Source organism: Crocodylus porosus, unplaced genomic scaffold (assembly GCF_001723895.1).
Source record: "Crocodylus porosus isolate Cpor-Errol unplaced genomic scaffold, CroPor_comp1, whole genome shotgun sequence".
NCBI classification, from domain to species: Eukaryota; Metazoa; Chordata; order Crocodylia; family Crocodylidae; genus Crocodylus; species Crocodylus porosus.
In genome coordinates, this window is record NW_017728886.1 from 234,693,872 (window position 1) to 234,710,584 (window position 16,713).

The 16,713-nt window shown below is 42.8% G+C and overlaps 1 protein-coding gene across 1 annotated transcript in view; it reads right to left on the minus strand.

Moving 5' to 3' along the window:
• Positions 1-16,693, minus strand: part of RNF19A (ring finger protein 19A, RBR E3 ubiquitin protein ligase) — a 104,936-nt gene extending 88,243 nt beyond the window's left edge. The window contains exons 1-2 of the mRNA XM_019551284.1: positions 16,616-16,693; positions 14,089-14,236 (exon numbers count right to left, since the gene is read on the minus strand). The gene's annotated coding sequence lies outside the window, so the exon portion shown is untranslated. The remainder of the gene's footprint in view (positions 1-14,088; positions 14,237-16,615) is intronic.
• Between the last annotated feature and the right edge of the window lie 20 nt (positions 16,694-16,713).

The window sequence follows — 16,713 nt, forward strand, 5'->3', positions numbered from 1 at the left end:
AAGGTGATGCACCTCGGGAGGAACAACCGGCACCATGCCTACAGGTTAGGGAACTCCCCTCTTGTCAGCACAGAGGCGGAAAAGGATCTTGGGGTCATCATTGACTCCAAGATGAACATGGACTGGCAGTGTGGGGATGAAGTCAGGAAGGCTAACCGTACCTTGTCATGCATCCACAGATGTATCTCAAGCAGGTCCAAGGAGATGATAGTCCCCCTCTATTCGGCACTGGTCAGGCCGCAGCTGGAGTACTGCATCCAGTTCTGGGCGCCACACTTCTGGAGGGATGTGGACAACATGGAGAGGGTCCAGAGGAGGCCCACTTGCATGATCAGAGGGCAGCAGGGCAGGCCTTATGAAGAGAGGCTACAGGACCTGAACTTCTTCAGCTTCCACAAGAGAAGGCTGAGGGAGGATCTAGTGGCCTGTTACAAACTAGTCAGGGGGGAATAGCAGACATTGGGGGAGTCCCTGTTCCCCCAAGCACTACCAGGAGTGACCAGGAATAACGGTCACAAGGTGGCAGAGGGTAGATTTAGGCTAGATACCAAGGAGGCGCTACTTCACAGTCAGGAAGGCTACGATCTGGAACCAACTTCCAAGTGAAGTGGGGCTGGCTCCTACCCTGGGGGTCTTCAAGAGGAGGCTAAATGTACACCTTGCTGGGGTCGTTTGACCCCAGTACTCTTTGCTGCTATGGCAGGGAGTTGGACCAGATGATCTACTCAGGTCCCTTCCAACCCTAGAAACTATGAAACTATAAGTCAGTTGACCTAAAGAATGCTTTGCATTCTAAACCTTGTTGATATATGACGGATTTGAACGGTTAAATGATTAATCATTTAACCAATCAGCTCAGTGATAACCCTTTCTAGCTTACCAATTATCATTTACCCTGGGGCCAGGCACAGTCCAAGAGGGAAGAGAAGCCCTGCAGTGCTACAGCAGGAACTGAAAGACACAGGAGAGTGCACGATGGGGAGCAGAGGGGTTGCTTGATCCCTCCCTCCCAATGCTTCAGGGGCTGCAATGGGCTGATAAAGCCCCTTGCTGGCTGCTGCCTGCCTCCTGTCCTGCTGCAGCTGGCCCTGGGAGGCCACATGCTGGTTGCTGTAGCCCCTCAGGGGTTTCTGGGCTGTGCTGCTCACCTGGAGAGGCTGCTTTGGCCCCCAGCACCCCACACTGCTCTGGACAGGTGGGTGCAGCCCCTCCTCCATGGCAGGGCACACACCGGGTTAGGGCTCAAGACCCCCTCCCCCCACCCTGCTGACTTCACAGAGCCACCCAACTGATTGTTTAACCTGTTGCAATTACAACAGGTTAAACAAATATTTATTTAAACAGTATTTACATCCCTAAGATATACATCTACTTTGGTTAGTCCATAAGGTGCAAGTCTACCCTGCCTTCTACTTATCTTTTATTGGACCAACTATATAGTTGGGATAAAGTTATCACCCAAAAAATCCTTACTGCACCCAATTCTTGGACTATCACTGCTACGTCACTCTAACACTACCATAACACTGTTAAAACTGTGACATTATCAGTTTTAATCATCACCAGCTAGGGCCTGATTCCATGAAGTATGGAGTTCCTTTCAATTCAAACTCATCTAATTCAGTACATTACAGGAAAAGACCTTTAAATGACCTAGAATAATCTCTCAATTGACCTCCTTCCATAATTTAAGTTGTGCAAGGACTGTTAGATGAGAACACTGACCTAGCTCACATTCTCTTATTATAACATTACCAAAGGGACTGAGTTCTTTTTTCTAGCACCTAAATTATTCCGTTATTTTTAAAGGAAGAGCTTATGAAGACTAAAATAATGTATTTTCATATATATTATCTTAGTGGTAACATTATGATCAGTTGGATTCACTTGTAGACTACTATAGGAATATATTAATTACAACTGACATATTTATGAAGCTCCAGTCTTAGTGTAACTTTTGTTTAGTTCATGAACATCTGGTAAAGAGGGTTTCAACAATTAACTTTTTCTTTGAATCATTACTTGCACTGCAGTAGTGCCTAAATGCCCCAATCATTGATCAGGGCCACATTGTACAAGTACAAGGAGACAATTTCTACTTTATTGTTTAGATTGTAAACTTTTCAATCCAAGCAAACCTGTTTAATCAATTAACTACACTCTGGAAAATTCTAATATCATAAAAGGCTTAGTCTGTCTGTGTCTGTGCCTGTCCATAATGCTTTTGCCCAACTGTGCATGCGCTGATTGGCTGTGTGGGCAGGTCGGCCGGGGGTGGGGCTAATCAAGTTAAAACTGGAGCGCATCCACCATGCTGCTGCCTCCTGCAGCCTTCAGTGTAGCAGCTCCCTCCACCCTACCTCCACAGAGGCAAAACATTTTTTTTTTAATTGGGTAGAGCAATTTAAAAGTGGTGAGGCTAGCTGAGGAAAAGCAGGAGCCCCTCCATCGTAACAGGGTCAGACCTGAACTGGGGAGACGCACACAATGTTGGACCTGAACTGGGGGGAAGCGTGGTCGGACCCAAAGCAGTGTGGGGTAGGTCGGACCCAAAGCAGAGGGGGGAAAAAAACAGGGTTCCACCTGAATGGCGGGGGGTGGGGTCAGACCTGAATGGGGGGCAGGGTCAGACCCAAAGCAGTGGGAGAAAAGGAGGGGAAGTGGGGTCACAGCTGAACTGGGGAGGGAGGCAAAGGGGGAGCGGAGTCAGTCCCGAACAGGGGGAGTGGGGTGGAGTTGGACCTGAAGAAAGGAGGGGTGGGTCTAGACCCAAAGGTGGGGGAGGAAGAGGGCAGGGTCGGACTTAAAGCTGGGTGCCTCAGGGCTAGACATAGGGCTCCATCCCCACCGGTCCCCCTTCTCCCATCATTCTTGACAGGCAATTTACTAGTACATATATAATGTTTGAATCCAATACAAAATGGAAAATAATGCACAGTGATGAGACGAAATGTTGTTGAATGTTTTGTTGGTGAGAGCCCTTAGTGGCCATGTACAGGCATTCTGTTTCTATTGGGAGAATCACAGTTCTCCCAGAAGATACCAAATGCATGCAAACATTCAAGCTCTTTCTTCCACACCAAACAAGAGAATTCCAGGAGAAAAATAAACCACCTCCAACCAGGGAGAGTTTCTCCTAGGAAAATGAACATTTATGCACTTTCTCCCATGCACCAGGAGCCAAATGGAGTCAGCAGCACTACAAGTTCCCTGTCTGCATCTCACAGAGTCCCTGGAGTAAGAAGCAGGTTGAGGGCCCTTCCTTCCTCTCCCAGATGGATCTAAAAGGGGAAAGGAATGGCAGCAGCCACTGCTCCCTGCCTCTTCCCCAAACCAGGCAGCCCCCAGTTTTGGGAGGAGGGTGGAAGGGAAGGTAGAAGTAGAAGGAAGGAGCTGTCAACCCCACTGGATTCACTTTGCCACCCATGCCACCCAGCACAGTAGTGTTTTAAAAGCCAGCAGGGCTGGAAAGCAGCTCAAGAGCCTCCCCAAGCCCAGTTCCAGGTCCTACTGGAGCCTGGAACCCAAGAAGAGGGAGCAGTGCCACCCCCTACATGCTGCTCAGAAAGAGTCCTAGAGTCAGAAGCAGATGAGCATTCTGCCCCACTGCTCCCTCCTCCGCTCTGCTCCCAGTCTCAGCTGCTTGCTACCCACTTCCCAGACTGGCTGAGGAAGGCGCTGGAGGCTTTGTCTTGCTACTGCATTTTCCTTGCAGACCAATACAGTGCTACTCCCTTCCTCTTCCCCAAACTGGGCACTGCTTTGTTAAGGACAAGGTAAGTGTGCACTTAGGCAACCACCACAGAAAGCTAACATGCTGCAAAGCCCCATCCTTATGTTCTTGTTTCCATGTCTCTCCTCTGCCATAGATGCCTATTTACAATTAGGCATCTAAACCCAGGGAAAATGCAAAGTTTCAGATATTCCTCCCTTCTGTGTTCCCTACTCGCCAGTTTAAAGCATTCCAATCTCCTTTACAGAGTTTAAATCAAAATATTTCTCTTAGAAACATACTTAATGCAGACCAAACCTTTCAAATCAATAAAGTACTATACCAGTCTACTTAGAAAAGGCTCTTTTTCCAAAACTTGAGACAAAGTGCAACAGAATTAGAGAAGCTCAGAATTGTGTGTCATTTCTTACCATCAGCTTTCCAGCCTGGAAATAGCTGAAAGATTATAATCACTGTTAGAAAGCCATGTTTTTCAAAACAAACTCTGATGAAAAGTTTAAGCAGAGACAAAGAAAAATAATCCCTTAAAAAACTACATGGAGCCTGATTTTTCAGCAGTACAAAATACTTGCAGTTCTACCTGTAGTCACTCAGAACTTCAAGTGTACTGCACCTTAAAGAAAAATCAGTCAGATTTTATGTAAAGAAGCTTAACTCCCAATGAAGTTCCAATGAAGCAACAAGACATCCAACAGCTAATATGGAGAATAAAGACAGCCCTGAGCTCTTTTGAAAATCCATGTGTATAATCTGTTTAACTGGCACACTTTCCAAGAAAAACTAAATACAACTAGACTATATTCTATTTTCTATTTTTCAGGATACCACAGGTAAGGAACTAATGAAACAATAGGATATTTTCATGCAAAAATAATCTTGATCGATTGGCTTTTCAAGGGACCTCATCCCCAAAATTAAGTTTTGTTTTTTCAGCTTCACAAATGCACCCTAAAATATGCAGCAGACAAAAATCAATTCAAGTTTTTTCCTGTAATAGCATCTGGTGTCCTATAATAGTGACTCTTCCCTACAAGAACCTAAGATTAAAATCTCAGTAATTTTATAAACAGATTTAAAAGCATCACACACAAGGTACAAAATGTTGAATTTTTACTTATTGATACTAAAATTACTTTTGAAGGAAGCTTTTCTTAGTGTCAGGAGCTTCACTGCTTGCTTGAAATAATCTACTTCCTCATATAGTTCCAAAGAAAATAATTACAGAAGTACACTAGAGGAAACACTTATATAATATCACTTGAAAAGAATTAAACTTGCATTAAAAGGAAAACTGTTACCAAAAAAAGATTTTTCAAACAATCGTTGTTTTAAACATACTCCTTTACTAAAGCACGTATTTTCATATTTATCTAACATACCATTTTACACAGGTAAGCAACCGTGGACTACTCCACAAGACATGCACTATAAAAGCAGGTATTTTTCTATAGCACTTTACTCAGGTCATTATACGTAGTTTTAGTTGTACAAAGAAAACTTTAATAGCAACAAAATTAATACAATAATTTAGTTCATACCTCTAGTGATTTCAAGTTGAACTGAAATGGAGTGGTCTCAACCAAAGGTGAGGAGTGCTATACAATTACTAACCCATACTGTACACGCATTCCTTTGGACTCTGATCAGCCTCGAAACTTAAGTAGCTTATTACTAGTTTATTATTTAGACCACAGCAAAATACAGATATGTGCATCTTACCTAGCACAATGGCACATGCTAGAAAAAAAATCTTTGCCTCAAGAAGTAATTTAGTTATGCTTACACTTTAATTGTTTATAAAGAAATCCCTGTACAAAATATTAAGAGGTTTAAAACATTTCATAAAGTGTTACAATACAGTTGTCATCCACATATTAGTATTTGTGCTGATATTTTAGTGCAACATGCGTTAGTGGACATTAACAACCCCAAAACACACACAAATGTGAGTGGGAAAATGGCAGAAAAGCCAACTGGGATCCATCAAAAATAGAATCTGAGGCAAAGAAAATAAGTATTTAGTACTAAACAAACAATATATACCTTCAAAATAACAATACTTCTGCAGAAGTAGAGAAGCCAATGTGTAATACTGCATTCTCATCAAGCAGTTTTCACAATTTAAAAACTACTTTTTTGCTGTCCTGCTCAGGTGGAATTTACTAGACTGTCTTCTCTGCAACTAGCCTGCATTCTAGTACTCCATAACAATCTCTGGTAAGCTTTACTTCAAAGTTCACAGCTCATGTAACAATAGCCAGGTTCCCAAGTTGGCATGCTCTACTCTGTCCTTTTATGGCGTATGCTCTGAGGCATGAATGTGAAATTTATCAACTTACATTGCATCCGCAGACCAACTACATAGGGTAAGGGAGTAGAACAGCCCCTAAGAGGCTAGAAGTGTTGCAAAGGAGCAGTAGCCTTGCTGGATGTCTGCAAGGAAACAGTTCCTTCTACAGAGCAGGGGAGGGATAGAACAGAAGGGTAAGCAGATCATCATACATTAAGCTAAGCTAGAAATAAACAACCTTGAACTGGTGAAGATGCAAGCCAAATGGCCAAAAGTCAAGTGCATCATGACTCACCTCACTTTTAATGTTTAATAATTGTCATCTACTGCAAGCAAAATAGAACAATTTCTTATTTCAGGCAGTGCTAGTAATCCCACTAATATAAAAAGTTGCACCATATTTCCCCTTAATAAAACTGACAAACTTATACAGTTGGGAACAAAACTTTCTATGCTGGATGTCTGCTCAAGACTGCTTTTTTTTTTTTGTTTAATTTGGGGTTTTTTTCTTAATTTTAGCCACGAAGCTTCAATGATTTTCAAAAAAGAAATTCAGAGATAATACATTTGCCCTTATCAAAAAAGTTGTGCCAAAATACTCATTCTTTGAAGAAGTCCTAATGCATGTACACAACGTGTGTCCAGACAAGTGCAGCCATGTGGAATGCGATGCCACAGACACGTCTGCAGCACCACATACTGCATGTTCACCTTCTGTCCACAGTGCAATGGAACAGCATGGGGGAGGGGAAGGGAGCTTGACACCTGGATATCCAGGGGCCAAAAAAAAACCCCACACCAAAAATAAAAAGTGGAGTGATGTATGTGGGAGCAGTGCACGCTGCTCAAAACCAGAGCCTGGCCATCCTGTTCTGTGCTCTGGCTACCAGCCAGGCTCCATGCAGCAGGATTACCACTGCTGCAGCACTAGAAGCCCCCAGGATCCCAGATAAGACTGCTGGGGCCAGCCCAGTGCTGGCCCCAGCCTCCCTACTCCACCCAGGGTAACTTGCTGTGCACCAGAGGGTGCATGGCATAGGCGTTCCCTGGGGACAACCAGTGGCAGCACAAGGTGTACTGCTGCTAATTGTCCTGGGGGAACCAAACATCCAAGCTCGTATGGATGTGGCCAGGGGGGCTGAGTTAAGGTTGCACAGGCTGCCTTAATTCAAGTATTCCAAAACAAAGCCTTAAAAATAAGGAACCTTAACACACTTCTTGTAGCATTTTGTGTATGATCTCATACTGAATCTGATTTTAGAAGTCAAACAACTCCCCAGAAACCATATCCATCACAGCATTTCTAATGCACTCACCACAGTATCTGGGCAACATTAGGTAAACAAGCTATCAGCTTCAAGGTATTTTTCCCAGTTTTCATCATATACCATAAAGAGTTCATCTTCACATTTCTGTACATTATTAACAGCTGAGACATCACCAACCATCTATTTATACCTCAACTTTTCCTGCTGTTTTACTTACTACAGTGAAACTGAAGACTGCTCCCTTTAGAGTCCAAATTTATCATTTCTCTGAACTATTTTTTATCATATAGAAATTTGGTTATTTTTCCACTTGTATTCCAGATGCTCCAAAATATATCACTGCATATATGCCTTTACTAATGGTGCACTTCTGTGATGGGTGAAGGCACAATGCCAAGTAAACAGACAAAGTGGACTAAAATGACCTGCAAACGTAACTGCAATGAAGTCAAAAGTTTTGCCAAAAGCAAATTTAAACTATAAAACATACTGTGGTTTACTGCTTGATTGTGCATATGCTCTCTTCAATGATGCCATTACTTGTATCTTCCAGAAATCCACAATAGTTTAGTCAGTCATCATGAGATTAAAAAAAAAAACAATTATCCAATGCTCTGAAAAAGTAAAGCAAATGAACTGTCTCTAAAATCTTCAGGATAACAAGATATATAGCTTAATTAAGGAGCCCCAAGAGTTACGCTACTCGTACTTCAGGTAGCATAAACAAAGTCATGAGTATTTTGAAAAGCACAGATTCAAAGATGGCTTTATCCTAGTATTTAACCAGTAGCATCTGCAAGAATTTGATTCAGCAATATAAGAGAAAAGTACCTGCACTACTGTAGTCATTTTCTATGACCTAAGCCAATGCTTGAAACCGATTTTGTCTACTGCTTGTCTGATTGGGGAAGGAAGAATAATCATAATAAATTTATTCTGCATTTCTACAAGGCAGGGTGCATCCTTCTGTTTGTTTCTGGAGTTTCTATCATCAAAAACAAATTTGTTAGTTCATTGTCTACTTTATCCTGGAACAGTTTCTTAATTGTTAATAGTGGAAAGACACTGTAGTTTTCAGCTGGGCCTGAGAGGCTCTCTTCTACTCTTACCACAGTTGAGTGTCTTGTGATGGTGTCAGGTCATAGAAGTCATAGAAAATTTTTTCTGCAACTTGCTGTTACCCGCACAGGTAACAGACTTGTGACTGAAAGTCCTCCACTACATATGGAAAAAGCAAATACAGACTGCACAAGAGAAAGTAGGCGAAGGGGGAAGAAGGACAACCAGATAGGCAAGAAATTTGGGAAAAGGGTTCTTCGCATCCAAACGCAGTATAACTTCAGTTGTGGACATTTATGACCACGGAGTTTTAGATATGTGTGGAAAAGATCATCAGGTGGGAGTTTTGCACCATTTCTTTCTATGTTCTCACAAGATTCAAAGCCCTGGTGAAAGGCAACCTTACAATACCAAAGTGTTGGTGTATCTGGTAATCTGTAAATTTGACTATACCATTAAGTATCCATTCTGTAGAAAGAACCTGGAACTTTAGCATCTCCATCTCTGACCTTCAAAACAGAATGAACATGCTTTTGGTTTCCTATGAAAGCATAGTTTACACCTCCTTTAATATCAGAAAGAATGGTTTTCTCTATTCAACTCATGAAGTCAACCAGGTCAATTAATACTTCACAGGTAAGGGAAATTGTCATTTCTGGTAGGAATTTGGATGAAAGGCAACATCTGCTTCATCCTAATGAAGCATACATTCAGTTGAACATAGGCTAAAGGAGGATCTCCTTGACTGATTTGGTGCAAAACCTATGACATGTTGTTGACTGGTCATAATCAAAGGTTACAGCTCAGATTCAGCTCTCAGCCACATTTGCTCAGATTAACCCATGACACTGCTGGCTCTGGAAACAAGAAATGGAGACATGTAAAGGACCCATTCACCCAAACTAAAACCAAGAAGAATCAATTTCCCAATGGACTTTGCTCTTCCCTACCCTCTTCCCCATTGGGCTAAGTCACTAAAATTTATGTTGTCTGTTCAGAGTCAGAAGGTTAAGAACGAAGTTAGTGTTCTTACCTAGGAGACACTGATAGGATGACTAAGGACTAAGTCACCTTTGTGCCCAAATGGACTTCTAAAGTCTGCTAGTTTCTCCTACAACAAACAATCTCTTTGCCTTATTATTAAGAAGACTTACAGCACATACAGCTGCTCAGCTTTTCAGTAAAATGTTTACAGTACTGTCAGAGGAACTGCTAAAAGTGAACTTGCAAAAAAAAGAACTACAGCACATGAAGTCTGAATTAAGCACACAACACCCAGTCCTCAAGATTTAGATTTGAAGACTGAGACAGATGTAGTTGACGACTCAGTCTGGACTGAATGAACCAATTCATTCAACTCTTTTTTTTTTAGTAAGGAAAAGGCTTTTCTACTTCACTGTCTATCATGGTCTCCAGAAGAAAGATTTATTGAAAAAGTTTTAGTGAACATGTACCTTACCCAGGTTAGCCACTAAGGGCATGTTCAGATGAGTGCAAACATTTGATTCCCCAGAGACAAGTAGCAGCGGGTCCCCCTGCACCACAGCTACTTGTCCCCAGGGAACGCCCATGCCACACATGCTTTGACATGTGGCAAGTTACCCTAGGGACAATAGGGGAGGCCCCAGCAGCCTTATCTGGGGTGCTCCTGCTGGGCAGAGCCTGACTGGCAGCTGCAGCACAGGTCCAGGTGACCCAGCTCCACTTTTAGAGCAGTGTGCCCTGTCCAGATGTGTGCTGCTCTGATATCCAGGGCTCAAAAATAACCATGGAAAAAAAACCCGGAGCAGTGCACACACAGGCACTGTACCCTTGCAGTGTGGAGAACACCAGACTGCATGATATGTGGCGACATATTTGCAGCGCCACATACCGCAGAATCAGCCTCATCTGAATACGTTCTAAGTGTGTAACTGGATCATACCAAAGGTTCTGTGTACTACGCCTTCCCTGATTCTTCTCAGAAAGGGAACTGGATAACCCAGCATGACAGTGTAAGGCCTTATCACTACTGCTTTCTCTGAAGTTCTATTATTACAACTTTCATCATAGCAGAGATCCTAGTTCTCTCTATTTAAAAATACAAAGTTCTCTGATTTAATAAAAAAGAAAAAGAACCATCCAAAATTCTGATTAAAAACCCCAAAATATGTGTTTAACCGCAATTAAAATGAAATACCACTACTTTATCATAAAAAAAATCCAAACTCCCCCTGTCCCCACCAGGTAGATCCAGCTGTGGCTGTCCCCCCTGCTGCTTTGTGGCACTGAGTTGCCCTGATATGCAAATGCCCTGCACCTGCCCCTCACCCCAACCCATAGCCACCCATCCTCCTAGCCCTGCTGAACCCTCACCTTGATGCCCCTCACTCGTGACCCAGTCCCCCATCCATCCCCCACTGTATGAGAATGGAGATGAGTGTATGGGGAAAGGGGTGTGTGGACAGAGGTAATGCATTGGCAGGGGATGGGGGGCCACAGGTGATGTGTGGGGGGTGTCGGTGGGCACAGAAGACATGTGGAGGGGTCGGGGTGGCACATGCCCCCCCCCAAACACACCACCTGTGCATACTCCCTCACATCTCCCCCCCTCCATAGACTTACTTGGAGGGAACTACAGGAGCTGCTCTCCAACACACTGCCTGGCTGCCATGTGCAAGTGTGCACATGCATATGGATTTAGCTCCCCCTGCATCTGCTCCCCCCACCCCCAAGTTGCCCCTTACAAGCTGGAACTCTACCAGCCTACAAGGGGAAACCCATGGATTCCCACATTTTTCTCCTCTAAAGGACAAAATCTGCATTTTTTCCTCAACAATCCTGAAGAACAGTAACTCTGAAAACAAAAACATGATAAAGTTGATCCCTAGAAAACTTTGGTGTGGTAACAGAAGCAAGACCAAAATACTGCCTTGGAGGTTTAACAACTTCAAGAAAGTTTTCCGTATTTGGAGGGCATTATAAATGAGCTACACTTTTGCGGAAAGCCTGTGTGTCAAATTCTGTAAAATATTCTTTCCTCAAAACTAAAAGGTATCACTGATCTGAATATATGCCAGCTCAGTTAACTTGTTGGTTCGTTAAGTGGAAAACTTAAGGTCTAAGGGATTTGGAGTGGGAAGGAGGTAGGGGCTGAGAAGGAATGATAGCAATGACTTATGAAAAGGGACAAAGGATACAATTTCTTCATATTTTGCATGGCTCCAAGTTTAGACTCAAATCTTCAAGAATACATTCTATTGGAAGTGAAGCCATGGATAAGAAAAGCTCTCTTCTGAAATAGCAATGAAGGCATATTCTATAGTTTCTGCACAAAATATATGGGGCTATGGAAGGGTTGAAACCCAAGCTTTAGTTTAGTTTTAGAAAACAAACATACAAAAAACCCTCCAGATCCTTCAGTCCAAAAAATCCACTGTTCCAAAAGAGATAGCCTTAACATTGTCCAACAAGTTTAAAAAGTCCTAGTCTATAACATTTGTTACAGTAAAGGCCAGTTGCATTCTGAAGAGTACTTTTTATGTTTTACTTGGATAAAAGAAAGCTTCCATCCAGGGGAGAACGCCTCAGTAAATATAAATGGAAAGGTAGGTATAATCAACTGAGCTGATGCTAGCTCATGATTCCTGTAAGGTACCCCCCCTTCAGTGATTTTGTTGAGTATATCTTTAAGTGCTACTCTGATCTCTAGAGAGGTTTTCGAACCTGAGGAAATAATTGTATAACTTGACTATTAGGATTTCTCTTAAATTCCTTTGATGCATGCTTTGGTTATAGCAATTACGTGCTGGAAATCCAGCACAAGTTATTATTCAGAAAATGAGTGAACATCCAAGAATTTGTTCTCATTTTCATCTTTCAGGAAAAAAATCCTTTGACAGGTCTTTTTACTTTGTAGGGAAGTTTGTAGTTGAACTGTTTCAGCTGCTTGCTTAATGAAAGATGATGTGTCATGTGCCAGTCAATCCTCTGAGTCAAATTCTTAGTTTATATTTTTACAGGAAGGAGACTACAGAATTCTCCATTCTTTGAAAAGAAGGAAAGGAACAGAAGCATTTTAGCCTTTTCTGCTTCCATGAACCCCAGGTGAAGGTAGGGTAGAATCCTTTCTTAGAAGCAAGCTGCTTGTTCCATTAGGGCTGCTTGTTCCATTAGGTCAGAAAAAGGGAGTAGAGTCAAGGAATAGCTTGATTGCTAGAAACAGTTTACTTTGCTGTAAATGCACAGAAGATATTTCATAGCTCAGCTGTTAAGGGTCTGGTTGAGATGCTATTTCTTCCCTTAATTCCATCTGCCCTTCTAATATCTCAGCTGAAGGATGGGCTTTGGGCTAAGTGTCTTCTCTTGAAGACATTCTGAAAGAGCACAGACAACAGGCTCAATGGAGACTAAGAAGACTCCTCCAAAAGGCTGCCTGAGTGTACACCATGCAAAAAAGTCTGTAATTGAGGCTTGTAATGCGCTACTTATACACAATACATTTATAACTCCTTTTTGGAAGTCTTCCATTCTTTTGCTTTTTATTCTTGAGCCAGCAGGTGGGAAAGTGCACTAAAAGAAAATAATATATATAGTGTGCCAGTGTAGCACTTAAAAAATAAAATGAAAGCAGAAACTACAACTAGAGAAGCTACAAGGACCACCAGAACGCAAGAAACAGTAAAAGAGTACAACAGAGAAATGAACCAACTTGTCCAATGACACAGGCAGTTAAAAAGCCTTCATTACGAATGGCTGCTTCCAGTTTGACAGAGTAGGAGAACATTTTGTGCGTAATCGCAGTCAGGTCACAAAAATTCAAACTCAGAAGCAAGTTTATCAACAAATAAAAACATCAGCAATGGACTTCAACATGTTTCCACAAAACCTGCTTGTATACTATATTGCTACAGAAGGCTAATGAAAATAGCTGTTAAAAATCCTCAAACTAACTTTTACTGAAAACTTGCAAAACAATTTAGAACATGGGTCTATTAAATATTAATGTTTAATAATGTTGTCAAGCATTTACTTCTGATAGAAAGAGTACTGAAGTTGGCTGGTTGACATAAAACATATTTTTTCCTTTTAAACAATGGTCTTTAAGGTTGGAAGTTCTTGTAGGGGTCTTCTACTCCTCCATCTCCCTCCCACAACATTCTAGCTTCTGCCTATCACCGGAGTCTCTATCCCCCTTTCTCCTTTTTCTAGCTGCAGCTTCCTGCCCCCACCCCTAGGCACAGGGCAGGGCCGTTCAGATCCCAGGGCCCAAAGAGCCAGCAGCTCAGGAGTGGCTCTGCACAGTGCAGTGTGGCACTAGACAGCATGGAAGGCAGCCCATGCAGTGTAGGCCTGGCACACGTGCAGCCCCCAGCCACTCAAAGTTGAACAGCTGTGATAACTAATTAATATTTATTTCATTTACATAGAAATTTTATTTCTATTTTTGTATTTTTAGTTTGCTATGTAGCAGAGCATGGGAAACCTAATCTGTTCATAAGATTAAAATGTTATACCTGAAATTTAGCTCTGTCAAAAAGTTTTCCCCTTAGATTGAAAAGCAAACACTGAAGACTACCAACAGGACAAATTACAGATACAGCTTATGATTACCAATATGTATGATTCAAAGAAACACCTCTTACCAAGATATACTAGAAAATGTGTATTTTTCTAGGTATTTTCATACCCTAGAAGAAAAAATAAAATATGTACAAATAACCCATTATTACAACAGCAAACTCAAACAGTCTCATTACCTTCCTGGTTGAATTCTACTTCCACGTATAATTTGTGTGCATCTAGTAAGAGGACATCTAATATCATTCTCGGCCTCTTGAAGCTTTGTGTGTGTGTGTGTGTGTCAGTTCAGTCAGTTGCACATCTTCTGTTAGTGACAAAATACAGCTGAAACAAACGAACAGAGAGAAAAAACAGAATTTAACTTCCTTATGAGTAAAACAACATCAGCACAAACATTAGCACTGGTCCTCTAAAAACTTATTAACCCTAAAGATCAATTTGAACTGGCTCCTCTAGAAACTATGAATCATACCAAAAACTTTGAAACTTAAATGTGCACAGTATGACTAAAACAGGATATTAGACAATTATTAAAATTTCTTCTGCTAGATCTGGTGGCTAACCAATAGGACATTGTATTATAATTCAGCAAGTAATTTATGGACCTCCAAACACAGATTACAGTAAACCAACCACATAATAGGGGCAATGTCCTTGACCGCAGGACCACATGGGTGCAGAAAAGTAGCTCCTGCACTCGGGAGTTCAAAGCTGCTCATCAGACGCCTCAAAGCAGGATTCAATAGTCTAAGAAAAGATGTCATCCTGCCCTTCCAACTAGGATACAAGACAAATCTTTATAAACGCTGTAAGACTAATTGGGGAGAAAAGATCAAAATTCGTATGAAAGAAAAACAATCTGCTGAAAAAATAATATGAAGAGAACAACTAGTTTCTGAAACTCATCATTACCTGCCTTATGCTAGAAACTATAAAATTTTCTGCACTTGCCATAGCATAATACAAATCACACAAAACTACGAATCTTACCACTGACCCACCATACACAGACTAACTTCATCTAGGAATCCCTAGCTAGGATGGTTAAGCTGCTTCACTGGTTAACCCAGAGGCCAAGACTTGTCTGCATCATACAGGCACACAAAACTCTTCTGTCAAATACCTTCTCTCCTTCTGACCTCACTGACTAGGAATTTAAGAGTTCTGTTAATTCTTGTATGTAAAAACTGCTATAATTTCCCATCAAACTGTCCCAAAAGCACCCGATAATGTCCAGATATTTAAATTTCTGCTTTTAAGATTTAAAAGAAAAAGCTGAACAGGTCATCCATTCTTCAAATCTAAACATTGTCAAGAATAAGCAGAACATGAGCATGCACTGGTGTTTCATATAATTTAGAAAGGCACATTAAATATTTGTATTTTATCCAAAAACGGAGTTTTAAAGTCTGCAGGTTTCTCTGATGTCAAGAAAAATTGTGTGGGGGTGTCTGATTTTGTTTCTCAATGCAGGCCTTTTTCTGGAATAGTTCATTTCCAAAGAGCAACAGAATTACTGTTATGGCAAGAGAAAGTGAAACAGGCTTGTTTATTTTCATTTTCCAGTCTCAGTTAACTGCAAAACAGACCTAATGCTCATGAAATGCAAGTGTCAAATACATAAATGGTTTCTCTACTGCTCAAAGTCACACTTGCTTCAAACTGCTTAAAACAAGTCTCACAACTCCATACAGTCACATTTCAGCAAACAGTTCCGTCCTTCCATTGGCCGTCACTTTCATACATGCAAATGAATTCTGCTAGTCCACATGATTTCTGATTTATAAGCCAGTCTGAATCCCTCAGGTTTGAGTCACAAGTCAGATGTACAAAAAAACCCAAATTAGAACCTTTCATTCCAAATATAAAACTAAAAACCTGCCTTCACCAAAGGCAAAGTGAGAAACAGGTCATGGGATACCTTAAGTCCAGCCCTTCCACTGCCATTACAAAGTAAAAAATGTGGAAGGCGTGTGGAAATAAATTAAGAGAACATGAGGCTCTGATCGGTGGCAGAATTCAATCCCGCAACCCTCTGATTACATAAATACCCTTCCCCTTTTTCACCTTCCCCTTGGTGAATAACCCGGCATTTTGAGGAAATAGAAAGCGCTAATCAACCCCAAGGGGTGGTTAAAAGCCACAGCCGGTTGTCTAGCCACATGGTAATAAAGGCAGGAGAGCCTGGATAAACACCGCGGCCCCCAACTTTGGTATCTCAGCCCCGGCAAAGCCGCATTCCTCCACAGTCCGAGCAGACGCTTGAAGGGGGGGCGGAGAGGAGGAAGGGCCCGGCCCCTCGCCCTGCACTGAAGGTGGGGGTCCCCGGGCACACACCGGTCTCAGGGCTGGTTGCCTGGCCCGTCGCCCCCCACCCCCCGCCGCCACACCCTGGACAAATCACTGCGCGACTCCGGGGCGGCTACAGCCTCAGCCGAGGGCGCTGCCGCCGGGGAGAGGTGCCCGCACTCAACTCTTCTCCCAGCCCCTGGGGTGGGGGGTTACGCTTCGACGCAGGCCGGGCCAGGCTCGGCTTGCTGCGCCGCCGCCGCGGGGAGACAATGGGCGCGATGACTTCACCCTCCAGCAATGTGAGGAGCCGGCCCCTGCCTCGCACTCCGCTCCCCTCCCCTCAGCGGCCCGGGCCCGTTGACGGAGGGAGCGGCGCAGGCTCCGGCCCTCCAGCCAGTCCAGGTACCTCACCTCTGCAGCGGTGGCCGCCACCCCGCTGTGCGCGGCTGGGCCAGGGCCCGGGCAGGACGCGTCTGTGTGCGGGCGGGGAGGAGCGGAGCTGGGCGGGA